The following is an 8,863-nucleotide window of genomic DNA, read 5'->3' as shown; positions in this document are numbered from 1 at the left end:
AAGGAAGGAAGGAAGGAAGGAAGGAAGGAAGGAAAAAGAATTCTTTATAAAAGAACCATTTCTAACTTTTCTTCAATTCATTAGATGGCTGTTCTGTAGATATTTTCTTTTTTTTATTTTGTTAGGGACTTTAACTGGGTACCTGACATTTTCTCTCATGGTCTAGCACTCTGCCAACCAAACTATGCCTCCAACCCTTTTTTCATTCCTAACAAGAATAAAATGCTTTCTTCTTTTTGTTTTAGTTTCATTAGCTATAGTTTTCATTTATCTCATCTAAATGATCAGCTATGCTAGACTACTTTGATTTCTTGGTCTGGAGGCATGGAGGTATTGTACCTGTATAGCAAGCATTCAAATATTAGTGCTAGCCGTGCACCAGTGGCTCATGCCTGTAATCCTAGCTACTCAGGAGGCTAAGATCTAAGGATCATGGTTCAAAGCCAGCCCAGGCAGTAAAGTCAGCGAGACTCTTATCTTCAATAAGCCATTCAGAAAACCAGAAGTGGCTCAAATGGTAGCAGCAGTCGCCTTGAGCAGAAGAGCTGAGGTCCAGATGTTCAAGCCCCAAGACTGACCAAGGGGAAAAAAAAGGTGATTTCCTAACCACAACAACCTTTCTTTGACAATAAGAAGAATCTCAGGAAATTGTTCACTGTTCAAGAGATCATCAAGGGAGTGGCTACTGAGGTCCAGTCACTTATCTATAATCTTTGTTACCAGATATATTTCAAATCTTAAACTTTTTCTGCTTTTGTTAAAGGTCATAAATAATATGCTAAAGGTTGGGCAGAATTCTATAAATGAAACAAAAGGTGAAAATATTCACAAGTGGGAAGATATAATAACATCACATTAATAATTCAGGTTAAGTTTTTGATTCCAAATGAGTCACAAAAAAACTTACGATTTTCAGATCATTTTGGATTTCAGGACTGTGAAATGTACTTTTACCCCTGAAGATTAGCTGACTGCAAAAAAGATTCAGGAAAAAAAACAAGAAAAAAGGTATGAAAAGGCAACTATAACTATATTACCTTTGTCTGCCACAGAATACTTAGTCCACTTGCAGGTTTTAACACAACTGGTCCCTCCTCCTTGATATACCCTGAGTCTGGGTTTCCATAATGCTATTTACCTGGTTAACACCACGCCCACTCCTCCACTGAATTTAAACATCAGGGTTTCTTCAAGTTCATTTATTATTTAACATATCAAGAGCTCATCACTTTACAGGCAAGCATAATTCTAGGTGCTTGAGCCCATCAGTGAATAAGAGTTCTACCCTAAGTCTTATTTTAAGAATAGCCAGAAGCAGTGACATACGCCTGTAATCCTAGCTACTCAGTAGGCTAAGATCTGAGGATCTCGGTTAAAAGCCAGCCCAGGCAGAAAAGCCCATGGAACTTTTATTTCCAACTAACTACCAAAAGGCTGTAAGTGGAGCTATGGCTCAAGCAGTATGGCACTACCCTTGAGTTTTTGCTCAGGGATAGGCTGAGTTCAAGCCCCAGGACCAGGTGCGAGTGTGAGCACACACACACACGCGCGCGCGCGCGCACTCTCACACACACACACACACACACACACACACACACACACACACGATACTGGAGATCTGGTATCAATGGCTCATGCCTATAATTCTAGCTACTCAGGAAGCTAAAATCTGAGGACTGCAGTTCAAAGACTGCCCAGGCAGAAAAGGCCATGAGACCCCTCTTTCCAATTAACCACTAAAAAGGCTGGAGGTAGAGTGGTGGCTCAAGGAGTACTAGTTAGCCTTGAGCAAAAATGCTCAGGGACAGCTCCCAGACCTTTAGTTCAAGTCCCAGGACCCACACCAAAAAAAAAAAAAGGTGGGGGGGGGGAGGGAAGAAATGGTTCCTAGGTCCTTATATCTGTTTATACAGGCTAATCTGAAGTCTCACTTTCCCTGCTATAGTAGCTTTCTTCTCTGGGCCACAGAGATAACCAGTCTCTGTATTTTCATTTGAACTTAAGATCTCAAATACAAAATATTGAAAACAGGGCCACTGGTTGGTCATTACAACCTCAGTGAGTAGTGGTACTAAGACCTACCCAATTACTTAAGTGTGTCCATACCTATCTAAACCACATCCATTTCATTTTATGTGAATCAATATATATTCAATTCTTACATCCAGTTTACATCTCACCATTAAACCAGTTATTTTAAGAGAATGGTCTCTACCAAGTCCCCTTACTCTTCTCAGTTTTTCCTTCCCAGTAATAGGGATTGAGCACAGGTCCTTGTACATGGTAGGCAAGTTCGATACCAGTGAGCTCTATCCCCTGCAGCCCTCTCTTCTTCTCTTAAGGAACAGTTTTTCATTTTCTTGTGAAGACTTAAATAAGCCAGGTGTGGTGGCATCTAAGGAGACAGTGATCCTGAGCACTGAGATTTCTAAGCCAGCCTGGGAAAAAAATTAGTGAAACTCCAACTCAACAGAAAAGGACAGGCAGAGCAGTTCATATCTGTCATCCAAACTATGGTAGGAAGTATATGGGAGAATCAAGATCCAGGCCAGCCTGGGCAAAAGATGAGACTTAAATTTCACATATAACTAACACAAAAAGGTAACCCTACCTACCAAGCACAGGTCTTGAGTTCATCTCCCTGCCATCCCTGCCCCGCAAAAAAAAAAAAAAAAAAAAAAAAACAACAAAAAACACAAGTAGTTGTAATGTCTCCTTGGACATTCCAACTAGAGCCAATGTGGAAAATGAAAGTGGTATGCTGAGGGAGCACTTTCATCTACAACATGGACAAAACTCTCATACATCCTGTCTGTAATTTAAGAATGGTTGTAGGCAGACAAGGGCCTCATATTAAAAATATACTTAGAGCTCAAAAAATTAAGCCCCCCAACAAAAAATCCTCAAAGAGACAACCACCCATAATAAGTGGGCTAAAGAATTAAAGAGACTTCTCTGGGGAGGAAATAAGAACTGCCAAGACACAAGAAGAAATGTTCAACATCACTGGCCATAAAAGAAATGCAAATCAAAACCACATTGAGATTCCCCCTCACCACAGTTAGAATGGCCATTATCAAGAAAACAAGTTAATAGTAGATGCTGGCAGAAATGTGGCCAAAAGGGAACACTACTACACTGTTGGTGGTAATGTAAATTGATTCAACCATTCTAGAAAGCAGTATGGAAGTTCCTCAAAAGACTAAACATAAGAGATCCCCTATGATCCAGCAATACAAGGCCATACTAAAGCTACTAATATAACTATGTTCACTGAAACATTATTTACCATAGCTAAGATATAGAACCAACCCAAATGCCCCCAATAGATGAGTGGATCAAGAAAATGTGTTATAACAGACACAATGGAATTCTATGCTCATCAGAAAGAAATGACATTGTCCCATTCATAAGAAAACAGAAAGACTTGGTAAAAATCATATTAAGTGAAGTAAGCTAGACACAAAGAAACGTAGGCTCCATGGTTTGCCTCATTTGTAATAATTAGTATATGTCTAGGATAGACTTAGCAGAGGATCACAATAGCTATGTACATATGACCTTATAAAATGATGCTAATAGAAATGAACTCCAAAATCTGGAAAGAAGGTTTTTGTTGTTATTTTTTAATTGTGAAAATACCTTACATAGGGGTTACAATTACATGGGCAAGATAATGAGTACATTTTTTATCAAGCATTGTTGCCTCCTCCTTTGCCTTCCCATCTCCCCCCTCCCGCCCCCCCAATTCCCCTCACCGTCCCCCCTACCACCCACCCGACAAAGTTTTAAAGTTCGTTTTTTGACATGACTTGTAGATCTCATTGTGGCAATGGGTCCACCTGTATCCCTATTTAAATGATTTGTTTTTTCCCCTTCCCCTCCACAAATTATACCAACATCAAATACAATGAAAGCAGGGATTATACCGTGGGGGAGGAAAATACAAAGCAACAAAGAAATCATCTTATAAATATGTTAGAAACAATTGCATGAAAGAAAAAAACATTTGAATACATATCTTAGGGTTCATTTCCCTAACATCAACTTATCTGACCTTTTCTGCTTGACGCAGACATATACTAGTTGTTGTAAATAAGGGAAACCATGGGACTTATGTTTCTTTGGGCCTGGCTTACTTCACTTAATATAATTTCTTCTAAATTTTTCCATTTCCTAACAAATGGGGCAATGTCATTCTTTCTGATGGAGGCATAGAATTCTATTGTGTATATATACCACATTTTCTTGATTCATTCATTTATTGAGGGGCTTCTGGGTTGGCTCCATATCTTAGCTATGGTGAATAATGCTGCCATAAACACAGTTGTGCTGGTAGCTTTAGTGTGGTCTTGTTTGTGAACATTTGGGTAAATGCCCCAAAGTGGGATTGCTGGGTCATAGGGGAGTTCTATGTGAAGTCTTTTGAGGAACCTCCATACTACTTTCCAAAGTGGTTGAACAAGTTTACACTCCCTCCAACAATGCAGTAAGGTTCCCTTCTGTCCACATCCCTCCACATCTGTTATTGTTATTTTTAATGTACTGTGTGAAGTTATTTCTTTTTCTTTTGTTTTCCCCCCCTTTGGTTTATCTCTTGTTGTCAGTTTTTGATTTTGGTACCCTGTGTTGTATAAACTTCTTGCCCTTGTGAAACTTTTGTTCTAATAGAGAAAAATTAAATCACCACAGTGATAGGAAAAAAAAAATAAAGCAAGGCTCAAGGTCACAAAGTAAAATTTAAAGTGAAAAGGAATTCTAAAGGAAGACTCAAGCACAGGAAATATATGTTTAAATAACTATGTGTAAGTGATATCATTAATATTCACAAACGACTACTAACTCATTCAGCAATGGTTTGCCTCAAAGAATTAACTACCCATTTTATGGAAAGCAAAAATTTACATGAATAGCCAGGCACTGGTGGCTCATACCTGTAAACTTAGATACTCAGGAGGCTGAGATATGAGGATCATGCTTAAAAGCCAGCCTGGGCAGAAAAGTCCCTGAGATTCATGGCCAATTAACCACAAGAAAACTGGATGTGGCAATGTGGCTTGTGGTAGAGTGCTGGCCTTGAGCTGAAGAGCTCAGGGACAGCGCCCAGGCCCAGAGTTCACGCCCCACGACCAAAAACCAAAACAACAAAAAACAAACAAACAAAAAAGTATATGACTGCTAAGAACACATACAACTGTAATATGAGATATCTAGCAAAAAAAAATAAAAATTAAAAAGCCAACCCCACTGATACTGTCTTAAATATAAGAAAAACCTGACAAGAGTTGATTGCTGAATATGCTGAATACAATCTCTACTATCTGTTAGCAAAATCATACTTTCCCGTATACTGCTAATTTACCTATCTTTTGTTTTCTACCTCTACCTCTGTAGAGTTGAGTGTTATTCTCTGAACTACTTGTTTTCTGAAACATTTTGATTACACATCCCAATCAGAGAAGGCAGGGGAAGAGCACAGAACAATTTGTACTTAATTATATAAGTTATGTACAGATTCAACGTTACTAAATGCAATTGGCCCCCAACCTCAATTCAAAACCAACTGTAGTTGACATTTCTAAAGTATAAAAATATGAGTACTACACTGGCTTGGTTTGCTAATGACATTTAACTAGAGAAAAATCGTATCTTTTTAGGGTCAGAAAGGATCTTACTGACTACCTAGTTAGCAATATATAATTCTACAAATTAGTGGTAGTCCTGTATATCAAAGAATGAACAAGATTGAAGTCTGTTTTTGGAAACTTTGGAGGCATAAATAAATAGCCACAGTCAGACGAGTAAGAAGGGATACCTTGTGCATCAACACCTGAAGTTTCACTTGGGACCAGCATTACAGTAATTTAAAGGTTACAAATAGAAGTATACAACATTCTCTTTGACTTGCCTAAGTCAAATGTGTTGATTGACCTCACTCTGCCTAAATATCATCTAGGGTTAGGAACTTGCTACTTTATTCGTTTCCTTTTTGTTTCTTCTAGCTCTTACCGAGTTAAAACCAACTAATTTAGGCTAGTAAATTATTCAGGACCAATACTACTGATACTCCCAAATGAATCTTCAAGCACACCTGAATGCCACACAGCTGTTACAGAAACTATTTTACTTACACCCTTTTTTTTCACAATTAAAAAAGGGAAAAATTGTTATTCATAAGAACTTCCAAAATAGATTGTTCTTGCTTTGTTTGAGGACAAGGTTTGGCTATGCAGCCCAAGTTAAAAGTAGCTACATAGCCTAGGCTGGCTACAACTGGAGATATTAATGCCTCAACTTACCAGGTGCTGGAATTACAAGCATGCACCACTACTCCTGGCAAAGCAGGCCTTTTGGTAATGAAGATAAAAATTTTGGGAATTAATTTGTCCAAAGTCTAACATGTTATTACACGTTAACATAATTCTAACTATCCAATTTCAAGAATCTTTGCAATTTTGTTAGCCTCATCCAAAGAATAACCCCAAAGAATATTCAGTGTAAGTTCACTTTATTTTATTTTTTGTCAGTCGTGGGGCTTGAACTCTGGGCCTGGGCGCTGTCCCTCAGCTCTTCAGCTCAAGGCGAGCGCTCTACCACTTGAGCTACAGCGCCACTTCCGGCTTTCTGGTGGTTTATTGGAGATAGGAGTCTCACGGTCTCTCCTGCCAGGGCTAGCTTTGAACCGCGATCCTCAGATCTCAGCCTCCTGAGTAGCTAGGATTACAGGCGTGAGCCACCAGCGCCCGGCTTGTAAGTTCACTTTAAAGGTGTGATTTAAGCAATAAAAAAAGCCAAGGGAGAGCTAAAGATCCTGAGTTCAAGCCCCAGTACCAGTACCATTAAATAAAGTCGTAAATAACCTACTAGATTTACACATCTGCTTATCAACCATCAGGTACAGAAAGTGGTTGTGGGCTGGGAAGGTGGCTCAGTGGTAGAGCGCTTGCCTTGCATGCATGAGGCCCTGGGTTCGATTCCTCAGCACCACATAAGCAGAAAAAAAAAAGCCCTAAGTGGCGCTGTGGCTCAAGTGGTAGAGCGCTAGCCTTGAGCTGAAGAGCTGAGAGACAGCGCCCAGGCCCAGAGTTCAGGCCCACGACCAGACCCCCCCCCCAAAAAAAAGAAAGTGCTTGCTTTAAACCACACAAAGACTTTCACTCTGTTAAACTTGCATCATTCTATCTCTGGGATCACTGTCTGTCCTCTACGTCAACAGAGTCTCATCACACAGGGGCCAAGAACAAATAACTGCTCAGAAAACTACTCAAGTGAACCTGGTTCTACAGTGCAAACCTTGTGACAAGAAATTATTAGCAGCTTACTACCCCACCAGAACCCAACACTGCCAACAGCAACTGATAGCCACAAAAGCTCAAGCATCAGTGTTCCCAAAATACTCTTTCCTTCAACACCAAACTGTAAGAGGAATGAATTATTTTAGAAACAAAATAATTTTATACAAACTACACTATTTCCTTTCAACTCAATTTCATTTGTTAGTGGTAACGATATGCCACTAACATAAAATATACAATGTAATTTATGTTAAATTTCAAGTGCTCAAAACTTTACTTCTTCTGTGATGGTATAATTTCAAATCATTTTATACAACACACATGTGGTCCTCTCAAAAAGCATTGCACTATTTTCATTCTGGCCTAACTTTCTGTAAGATTTTAGATTTTCTAGCAAGTGATACAGATGACTATTTTGTTTAAAACAAGCATTAGAAGATTAATCCTTGCCTAATGAAGAGATGGTAGTTAAGGTCAAGTCTACTCTGATCTAATCCTCTCGGGTCTTATCTATCTCTTTAAGGGACCGTATTTCCTAGACACCATTATGTAGGAAATTTTGTAGTACTGCTGTGTACGAATCAGACAGGACTTTCAGTTCACTGGTAGATTTTTGTCGTTAAATTCTCTTATTCCACCTCTCAAGGGTAATCTACTAGTCTGAAATCTGTGAAACAGGTTACTACTATTCCATCTAGTATAACTCAGACTGGCATGGGAAACAGGCTTTGGAGATTCCCATTTGTACTCCAAAGTAGGGAACCACTGGAATTAAATCACCTTTTATCATTTCACTGGGCAGTGAGGACAGTGTTGTGTACTACACCTTCCCAAGTTTGCCCACACCAAGATTCCCACCACTTCGGAACATCCTGCCCTGACTAGTAAGATGCCAAGGCTCTCCTAAACCCCCACCGAGGAGGGATCGATTTCCCAATAAAGAGCAACAAAGAAGTGGGTGGCAACCACCTCCCACGGAAGCAAGCCAGCACCCATCGAATCTGCTCGGCAGCCTTGCACGAGCTGGCTCCATCTTTCCCCTCCTCTCCCTTCCCTCCACCACTGCTACCCACTTCCAACCCCAACATCCTCCCTGCTACTGGGGACGTGAGAGCCTTCCCACGGGAATCCCGGGGAAAGTGGCGCTCGGAGAACCCGGGGAACAAAGGGGAGGGATGGAGCCCACGCTCAGGACCCGCGCGAGGGCCGGGCCTCGCCCGACTTGGATCCCCCGCCCTCGCGACGACTCCCCAACACCGACCCGGATCCGAGAGGGGTACCGGGGGATGGACGAAGGCTGGACCCGGGGGAAGAGGGGCCGAGACCCGACGTCGGGGTGCGGGGAGGAGGGGAGCCGGCGGGGCCGGGGGAGGGGGAGGCCCGGAGGGGCGGAGCTCCAGCGGCCGCGGGGCTTTGTGTCGCCGGCGCCGGGCTGGCAATTCTGGTTCTGCAGAGGAGGGTCGGGTGCCCGATGGGGCGCCCCCCAAAACCTGCTTCAACACCCCCCCTTCTGTCCTCGGGATGCAGGCGAGAGAGGCGCGCCGTGCAGGGCGGGCCAGCCCGGGGCC

General features: G+C 41.5%; 1 protein-coding gene across 2 annotated transcripts in view; it reads right to left on the bottom strand.

Moving 5' to 3' along the window:
* Hdac2 (histone deacetylase 2) overlaps positions 1-8,863 on the bottom strand; it is a 30,198-nt gene that overhangs the window by 20,820 nt on the left and 515 nt on the right. The window contains exon 1 of one of the 2 annotated variants that reach the window (XM_013032840.1): positions 908-961. The exons of the other annotated variant lie outside the window; for it this stretch is intronic. The gene's annotated coding sequence lies outside the window, so the exon portion shown is untranslated. Of the gene's footprint in view, positions 1-907; positions 962-8,863 lie in introns of those variants that run through there. 2 annotated transcript variants of the gene reach the window in all.

Source organism: Dipodomys ordii, unplaced genomic scaffold (genome assembly GCF_000151885.1).
Source record: "Dipodomys ordii isolate 6190 unplaced genomic scaffold, Dord_2.0 Scaffold157, whole genome shotgun sequence".
Lineage (NCBI taxonomy): Eukaryota > Metazoa > Chordata > Mammalia > Rodentia > Heteromyidae > Dipodomys > Dipodomys ordii.
The sequence above is the reverse complement of the archived record's forward strand: the minus strand, read 5'-3'. Positions and strand labels throughout refer to the sequence as shown.